At 49.1% G+C, this 9,805-nt stretch overlaps 1 non-coding gene across 1 annotated transcript; it reads right to left on the reverse strand.

Annotated features, from left to right (window-relative positions):
- Nucleotides 1-6,625: 6,625 nt before the first annotated feature.
- Nucleotides 6,626-6,699, reverse strand: Trnat-agu (transfer RNA threonine (anticodon AGU)). Its single transcript has one exon. It is a non-coding gene; the product is annotated as a tRNA-Thr (tRNA).
- Nucleotides 6,700-9,805: the final 3,106 nt, after the last annotated feature.

Genomic DNA, 9,805 nt, shown 5'->3' on the forward strand with positions numbered 1-9,805 from the left:
TCAGCAGACACAACTAGCAACACCAGTAGCAGCTGACTGCACGCAAAGAATAGGAATGTGCAGTGGGATTTACGTGAACTCGGCGCAAGGCAGATCTTTCCGACATAGGCTTGAGAATCTTACGGGAACACTTGTACTGTTTCTAAATTAAGTGTAGGCGTGGGAGGAGGGTGCTTCCTGCGCACTAATAACAGCACGCTTGTCAATTGTGGATGCTAATCATTCGCTTGTATCTTCCTAGACACATCTGCTGGCTGTGAATTATTCCACTTGCATGGCAAGGTGCGCATGTAGGTGTGTTAAAAATTCTGGAGGCACTGGGTATTGATCCCAGTACCTCTCGCATACTAAGCGAGCGCTCTACCATCTGAGCTACGCCCGCCCACCCGAAGACTGATGGTGCTACATACAGCCATATAGACGACACAGACCCTTGCACTCCCATTATTCAGCAGACAAACACTACTCTCTATGTATCCGTTAGGGTGTCTTTCAGGTTTCGTGCATTCTGTATCGAATCGTAGTTGGCCACAATGAAAGTGGCACGTATAACGTCGAAAATAGAATTCGGACACCGCTCTGAGTAAGACCAACGTGTTGTCCACCCTCTAGACTTCAATGAGGTTAAGCCGCGATACCTAAGACAGATCTGCACTCGATGACACCTCGATAACAGCCGGTCCCCACACTTACATCTTGCTCTCCTTACGTCAGTATACATCATATCAGTCTGTGACGCTGGCTTTGCAACATCTTGCGTGCCTTTAGGTTCGCCGCGACTAACACTTACCATGCACTGACCACAAGAAATGGAGGCGCCGCGGCTTGAAACCTCGACCTTTCACATGCCAAGCGAACGCTCTACCAACTGAGCTACGCCCCATGCACGAGCAAACTGCGCTATTCCCCATTCTTTGCGACTCAGATGCGCACGGACACGATGGTTGGTTGGTTTGTAGCGGTGAAGGGAGCAGAGTACAAAGGCGCGGACCCGTTCATATACACAAAAGTTCCAAGTAGTTTCGATGCTCTGGTATTACAAATGCAAATTCCGTCTGTTTTTAACGTCTTAAATTGAAAGAGCCGTCACAAATTGCTCCGTTTTCACTCCTTGTCGACAATCATACAGCACCTGAGGTAACAAACACATCTCGAGCCCCATTGTGCACTCCATTATTCATGCCAACTCAGTGCCTCGCTCTTTACTACTGTATACTAATCTTGTCGTCCGACAGCAAAACACTGGGCCACAACAAGTTTCCGCGTCTCCATTGCACTGCGCATACTACGAAACGCTCCCCAAACTTGGCACTCACCCTCGCAGCCGACTTTTCCGACTTTCCACGACGCTCACGCAACGCTCACGCTAGTGACAGCATTATTTATAGTTCGACGTCGCGCCAAAGCGAATGAGCACATTTCGCCTACGGCTTAGGCCGCCCTCCTAGTGTGGCTGCTCGGTGTCTGCGGGCAGCGAGGGTCTGCAAGCTTCCTGTGTTCGCACCTATGTCACCTGTGCTTGCTTGTCAGAGACAGACTATCGCAAAACATACAACTCACTCCATGAATTGATTGCTACGGCATTTGTTATCCGCAGTCACAACTAGCAACACCAGTAGCAGCTGACTGCACGCAAAGAATAGGAATGTGCAGTGGGATTTACGTGAACTCGGCGCAAGGCAGATCTTTCCGACATAGGCTTAAGAATCTTACGGGAACACTTGTACTGTTTCTAAATTAAGTGTAGGCGTGGGAGGAGGGTGCTTCCTGCGCACTAATAACAGCACGCTTGTCAATTGTGGATGCTAATCATTCCCTTGTATCTTCCTAGACACATCTGCTGGCTGTGAATTATTCCACTTGCATGGCAAGGTGCGCATGTAGGTGTGTTAAAAATTCTGGAGGCACTGGGTATTGATCCCAGTACCTCTCGCATACTAAGCGAGCGCTCTACCATCTTAGCTACGACAGCCCCCCGAAGACTAATGGTGCTACATACAGCCATATAGACGACACAGACCCTTCCACTCCCATTATTCAGCAGACAAACACTACTCTCTATGTTTCCGTTAGGGTGTCTTTCAGGTTTCGTGCATTCTGTATCGAATCGTAGTTGGCCACAATGAAAGTGGCACGTATAACGTCGAAAATAGAATTCGGACACCGCTCTGAGTAAGACCAACGTGTTGTCCACCCTCTAGACTTCAATGAGGTTAAGCCGCGATACCTAAGACAGATCTGCACTCGATGACACCTCGATAACAGCCGGTCCCCACACTTACATCTTGCTCTCCTTACGTCAGTATACATCATATCAGTCTGTGACGCTGGCTTTGCAACATCTTGCACGCCTTTAGGTTCGCCGCGACCAACACTTACCATGCACTGACCACAAAAAATGGAGGCGCCGCGGGTTGTACCCTGGACCTTTCACATGCCAAGCGAACTCTCTACCAACTGAGCTACGCCCCATGCACGAAGAAACTGCGCTGTTCCCCATTCTTTGCGACTCAGATGCGCACGGACACGATGGTTGGTTGGTTTGTAGCGGTGAAGGGAGCAGAGTACAAAGGCGCGGACCCGTTCATATACACTAAAGTTCCAAGTAGTTTCGATGCTCTGGTATTACAAATGCAAATTCCGTCTGTTTTTAACGTCTTAAATTGAAAGAGCCGTCACAAATTGCTCCGTTTTCACTCCTTGTCGACAATCATACAGCACCTGAGGTAACAAACACATCTCGAGCCCCATTGTGCACTCCATTATTCATGCCAACTCAGTGCCTCGCTCTTTACTACTGTGTACCAATCTTGTCGTCCAACTGCAAAACACTGAGCCACAACAAGTTTCCGGGTCTCCATTGCACTGCGCATACTACGAAACGCTCCCCAAACTTGGCACTCACCCTCGCAGCCGACTTTTCCGACTTTCCACGACGCTCACGCAACGCTCACGCTAGTGACAGCATTATTTATAGTTCGACGTCGCGCCAAAGCGAATGAGCACATTTCGCCTACGGCTTAGGCCGCCCTCCTAGTGTGGCTGCTCGGTGTCTGCAGGCAGCGAGGGTCTGCAAGCTTCCTGTGTTCGCACCTATGTCACCTGTGCTTGCTTGTCAGAGACAGACTATCGCAAAACATACAACTCACTCCATGAATTGATTGCTACGGCATTTGTTATCCGCAGTCACAACTAGCAACACCAGTAGCAGCTGACTGCACGCAAAGAATAGGAATGTGCAGTGGGATTTACGTGAACTCGGCGCAAGGCAGATCTTTCCGACATAGGCTTAAGAATCTTACGGGAACACTTGTACTGTTTCTAAATTAAGTGTAGGCGTGGGAGGAGGGTGCTTCCTGCGCACTAATAACAGCACGCTTGTCAATTGTGGATGCTAATCATTCGCTTGTATCTTCCTAGACATATCTGCTGGATGTGAATTATTCCACTTGCATGGCAAGGTGCGCATGTAGGTGTGTTAAAAATTCTGGAGGCACTGGGTATTGATCCCAGTACCCCTTGCATACTAAGCGAGCGCTCTACCATCTGAGCTACGCCCGCCCCCCGAAGACCAATGGTGCTACATACAGCCGTATAGACGACACAGACCCTTGCACTCCCATTATTCAGCAGACAAACACTACTCTCTATGTATCCGTTAGGGTGTCTTTCAGGTTTCGTGCATTCTGTATCGAATCGTAGTTGGCCACAATGAAAGTGGCACGTATAACGTCGAAAATAGAATTCGGACACCGCTCTGAGTAAGACCAACGTGTTGTCCACCCTCTAGACTTCAATGAGGTTAAGCCGCGATACCTAAGACAGATCTGCACTCGATGACACCTCGATAACAGCCGGTCCCCACACTTACATCTTGCTCTCCTTACGTCAGTATACATCATATCAGTCTGTGACGCTGGCTTTGCAACATCTTGCGTGCGTTTATGTTCGCCGCGACCAACACTTACCATGCACTGACCACAAAAAATGGAGGCGCCGCGGCTTGTACCCTGGACCTTTCACATGCCAAGCGAACTCTCTACCAACTGAGCTACGCCCCATGCACGAAAAAACTGCGCTGTTCCCCATTCTTTGCGACTCAGATGCGCACGGACACGATGGTTGGTTGGTTTGTAGCGGTGAAGGGAGCAGAGTACAAAGGCGCGGACCCGTTCATATACACAAAAGTTCCAAGTAGTTTCGATGCTCTGGTATTACAAATGCAAATTCCGTCTGTTTTTAACGTCTTAAATTGAAAGAGCCGTCACAAATTGCTCCGTTTTCACTCCTTGTCGACAATCATACAGCACCTGAGGTAACAAACACATCTCGAGCCCCATTGTGCACTCCATTATTCATGCCAACTCAGTGCCTCGCTCTTTACTACTGTGTACCAATCTTGTCGTCCAACTGCAAAACACTGGGCCACAACAAGTTTCCGCGTCTCCATTGCACTGCGCATACTACGAAACGCTCCCCAAACTTGGCACTCACCCTCGCAGCCGACTTTTCCGACTTTCCACGACGCTCCCGCTAGTGACAGCATTATTTATAGTTCGACGTCGCGCCAAAGCGAATGAGCACATTCCGCCTACGGCTTAGGCCGCCCTCCTAGTGTTGCTGCTCTTTGTCTGCAGGCAGCGAGGGTCTGCAAGCTTCCTGTGTTCGCACCTATGTCACCTGTGCTTGCTTGTCAGAGACAGACTATCGCAAAACATACAACTCACTCCATGAATTGATTGCTACGGCATCTGTTATCAGCAGTCACAACTAGCAACACCGGTAGCAGCTGACTGCACGCAAAGAATAGGAATGTGCAGTGGCATTTACGTGAAATCGGCGCAAGGCAGATCATTCCGACATAGGCTTGAGAATCTTACGGGAACACTTGTATTGTTTCTAAATGAAGTGTAGGCGTGGGAGGAGGGTGCTTCCTGCGCACTAATAACAGCACGCTTGTCAATTGTGGATGCTAATCATTCGCTTGTATCTTCCTAGACACATCTGCTGGCTGTGAATTATTCCACTTGCGTGGCAAGGTGCGCATGCAGGTGTGTTAAAAATTCTGGAGGCACTGGGTATTGATCCAAGTACCTCTCGCATACTAAGCGAGCGCTCTACCTTTTGAGCTACGCCCGCACCCCCCGAAGAATAATGGTGCTACATACAGCCATATAAACGACACAGACCCTTGCACTCCCATTATTCAGCAGACAAACACTACTCTCTATGTATCCGTTAGGGTGTCTTTTAGGTTTCGTGCATTCTGTATCGAATCGTAGTTGGCCACAATGAAAGTGGCACGTATAACGTCGAAAATAGAATTCGGACACCGCTCTGAGTAAGACCAACGTGTTGTCCACCCTCTAGACTTCAATGAGGTTAAGGCGCGATACCTAAGACAGATCTGCACTCGATGACACCTCGATAACAGCCGGTCCCCACACTTACATCTTGCTCTCCTTACGTCAGTATACATCATATCAGTCTGTGACGCTGGCTTTGCAACATCTTGCGTGCCTTTAGGTTCGCCGCGACCAACACTTACCATGCACTGACCACAAAAAATGGAGGCGCCGCGGCTTGAACCCTGGACCTTTCACATGCCAAGCGAACGCTCTACCAACTGAGCTACGCCCCATGCACGAGCAAACTGCGCTATTCCCCATTCTTTGCGACTCAGATGCGCACGGACACGATGGTTGGTTGGTTTGTAGCAGTGAAGGGAGCAGAGTACAAAGGCGCGGACCCGTTCGTATACACAAAAGTTCCAAGTAGTTTCGATGCTCTGGTATTACAAATGCAAATTCCGTCTGTTTTTAACGTCTTAAATTGAAAGACCCGTCACACATTGCTCCGTTTTCACTCCTTGTCGACAATCTTACAGCACCTGAGGTAACAAACACATCTCGAGCCCCATTGTGCACTCCATTATTCATGCCAACTCAGTGCCTCGCTCTTTACTACTGTGTACCAATCTTGTCGTCCAACTGCAAAACACTGGGCCACAACAAGTTTCCGCGTCTCCATTGCACTGCGCATACTACGAAACGCTCCCCAAACTTGGCACTCACCCTCGCAGCCGACTTTTCCGACTTTCCACGACGCTCCCGCTAGTGACAGCATTATTTATAGTTCGACGTCGCGCCAAAGCGAATGAGCACATTCCGCCTACGGCTTAGGCCGCCCTCCTAGTGTTGCTGCTCGGTGTCTGCAGGCAGCGAGGGTCTGCAAGCTTCCTGTGTTCGCACCTATGTCACCTGTGCTTGCTTGTCAGAGACAGACTATCGCAAAACATACAACTCACTCCATGAATTGATTGCTACGGCATCTGTTATCAGCAGTCACAACTAGCAACACCGGTAGCAGCTGACTGCACGCAAAGAATAGGAATGTGCAGTGGCATTTACGTGAAATCGGCGCAAGGCAGATCATTCCGACATAGGCTTGAGAATCTTACGGGAACACTTGTATTGTTTCTAAATTAAGTGTAGGCGTGGGAGGAGGGTGCTTCCTGCGCACTAATAACAGCACGCTTGTCAATTGTGGATGCTAATCATTCGCTTGTATCTGTGAATTATTCCACTTGCATATCAAGGTGCACATGTAGGTGTGTTAAAAATTCTGGAGGCACTGGGTATTGATCCCAGTACCTCTCGCATACTAAGCGAGCGCTCTACCATCTGAGCTACGCCCTCCCTCCCGAAGACTAATGGTGTTACATACAGCCATATAGACGACACAGACCCTTGCACTCCCATTATTCAGCAGACAAACACTACTCTCTATGTATCCGTTAGGGTGTCTTTCAGGTTTCGTGCATTCTGTATCGAATCGTAGTTGGCCACAATGAAAGTGGCACGTATAACGTCGAAAATGGAATTCGGACACCGCTCTGAGTAAGACCAATGTGTTGTCCACCCTCTAGACTTCAATGAGGTTAAGCCGCGATACCTAAGACAGATCTGCACTCGATGACACCTCGATAACAGCCGGTCCCCAAACTTACATCTTGCTCTCCTTTCGTCAGTATACATCATATCAGTCTGTGACGCTGGCTTTGCAACATCTTGCGTGCCTTTAGGTTCGCCGCGACCAACACTTACCATGCACTGACTACAAAAAATGGAGGCGCCACGGCTTGTACCCTGGACCTTTCACATGCCAAGCGAACGCTCTACCAACTGAGCTACGCCCCATGCACGAGCAAACTGCGCTATTCCCCATTGTTTGCGACTCAGATGCAGACGGACACGATGGTTGGTTGGTTTGTAGCGGTGAAGGGAGCAGAGTACAAAGGCGCGGACCCGTTCATATACACAAAAGTTCCAAGTAGTTTCGATGCTCTGGTATTACAAATGCAAATTCCGTCTGTTTTTAACGTCTTAAATTGAAAGAGCCGTCACAAATTGCTCCGTTTTCACTCCTTGTCGACAATCATACAGCACCTGAGGTAACAAACACATCTCGAGCCCCATTGTGCACTCCATTATTCATGCCAACTCAGTGGCTCGCTCTTTACTACTGTGTACCAATCTTGTCGTCCAACTGCAAAACACTGGGCCACAACAAGTTTCCGCGTCTCCATTGCACTGCGCATACTACGAAACGCTCCCCAAACTTGGCACTCACCCTCGCAGCCTACTTTTCCGACTTTCCACGACGCTCACGCTAGTGACAGCATTATTTATAGTTCGACGTCGCGCCAAAGCGAATGAGCACATTTCGCCTACGGCTTAGGCCGCCCTCCTAGTGTGGCTGCTCGGTGTCTGCAGGCAGCGAGGGTCTGCAAGCTTCCTGTGTTCGCACCTATGTCACCTGTGCTTGCTTGTCGGAGACAGACTATCGCAAAACATACAACTCACTCCATGAATTGATTGCTACGGCATCTGTTTTCAGCAGTCACAACTAGCAACACCAGTAGCAGCTGACTGCACGCAAAGAATAGGAATGTGCAGTGGGATTTACGTGAACTCGGCGCAAGGCAGATCTTTCCGACATAGGCTTGAGAATCTTACGGGAACACTTGTACTGTTTCTAAATTAAGTGTAGGCGTGGGAGGAGGGTGCTTCCTGCGCACTAATAACAGCACGCTCATCAATTATGGATGCTAATCATTCGCTTGTATCTTCCTAGACACATCTGCTGGTTGTGAATTATTCCACTTGCATGGCAAGGTGCGCTTGTAGGTGTGTTAAAAATTCTGGAGGCACTGGGTATTGATCCCAGTACCTCTCACATACTAAGCGAGCGCTCTACCATCTGAGCTACGCCCGCCCCCCCGAAGACTAATGGTGCTACATACAGCCATATAGACGACACAGACCCTTGCACTCCCATTATTCAGCAGACAAACACTACTCTCTATGTATCCGTTAGGGTGTCCTTCAGGTTTCGTGCATTCTGTATCGAATGGTAGTTGGCCACAATGAAAGTGGCACGTATAACGTCGAAAATAGAATTCGGACACCGCTCTGAGTAAGACCAACATGTTGTCCACCCTCTAGACTTCAATGAGGTTGAGCCGCGATACCTAAGACAGATCTGCACTCGATGACACCTCGATAACAGCCGGTCCCCACACTTACATCTTGCTCTCCTTACGTCAGTATACATCATATCAGTCTGTGACGCTGGCTTTGCAACATCTTGCGTGCCTTTAGGTTCGCCGCGACCAACACTTACCATGCACTGACTACAAAAAATGGAGGCGCCGCGGCTTGAACCCTGGACCTTTCACATGCCAAGCGAACGCTCTACCAACTGAGCTACGCCCCATGCACGAGCAAACTGCGCTATTCCCCATTCATTGCGACTCAGATGCGCACGGACACGATGGTTGGTTGGTTTGCAGCGGTGAAGGGAGCAGAGTACAAAGGCGCGGACACGTTCATACACACAAAAGTTCCAAGTAGTTTCGATGCTCTGGTATTACAAATGCAAATTACGTCTGTTTTTAACGTCTTAAATTGAAAGAGCCGTCACATATTGCTCCGTTTTCACTCCTTGTCAACAATCATACAGCACCTGAGGTAACAAACACATCTCGAGCCCCATTGTGCACTCCATTATTCATGCCAACTCAGTGCCTCGCTCTTTACTACTGTGTACCAATCTTGTCGTCCAACTGCAAAACACTGGGCCACAACAAGTTTCCGCGTTTCCACTGCACTGCGCATACTACGAAACGCTCCCCAAACTTGGCACTCACCCTCGCAGCCTACTTTTCCGACTTTCCACGACGCTCACGCTAGTGACAGCATTATTTATAGTTCGACGTCGCGCCAAAGCGAATGAGCACATTTCGCCTACGGCTTAGGCCGCCCTCCTAGTGTGGCTGCTCGGTGTCTGCAGGCAGCGAGGGTCTGCAAGCTTCCTGTGTTCGCACCTATGTCACCTGTGCTTGCTTGTCAGAGACAGACTATCGCAAAACATACAACTCACTCCATGAATTGATTGCTACGGCATCTGTTTTCAGCAGTCACAACTAGCAACACCAGTAGCAGCTGACTGCACGCAAAGAATAGGAATGTGCAGTGGGATTTACGTGAACTCGGCGCAAGGCAGATCTTTCCGACATAGGCTTGAGAATCTTACGGGAACACTTGTACTGTTTCTAAATTAAGTGTAGGAGTGGGAGGAGGGTGCTTCCTGCGCACTAATAACAGCACACTTGTCAATTGTGGATGCTAATCATTCGCTTGTATCTTCCTAGACACATCTGCTGGTTGTGAATTATTCCTCTTGCATGGCAAGGTGCGCATGTAGGTGTGTTAAAAATTCTGGAGTCACTGGGTATTGATCC

This window comes from Schistocerca gregaria, chromosome 9 (assembly GCF_023897955.1).
Source record: "Schistocerca gregaria isolate iqSchGreg1 chromosome 9, iqSchGreg1.2, whole genome shotgun sequence".
NCBI lineage: Eukaryota > Metazoa > Arthropoda > Insecta > Orthoptera > Acrididae > Schistocerca > Schistocerca gregaria.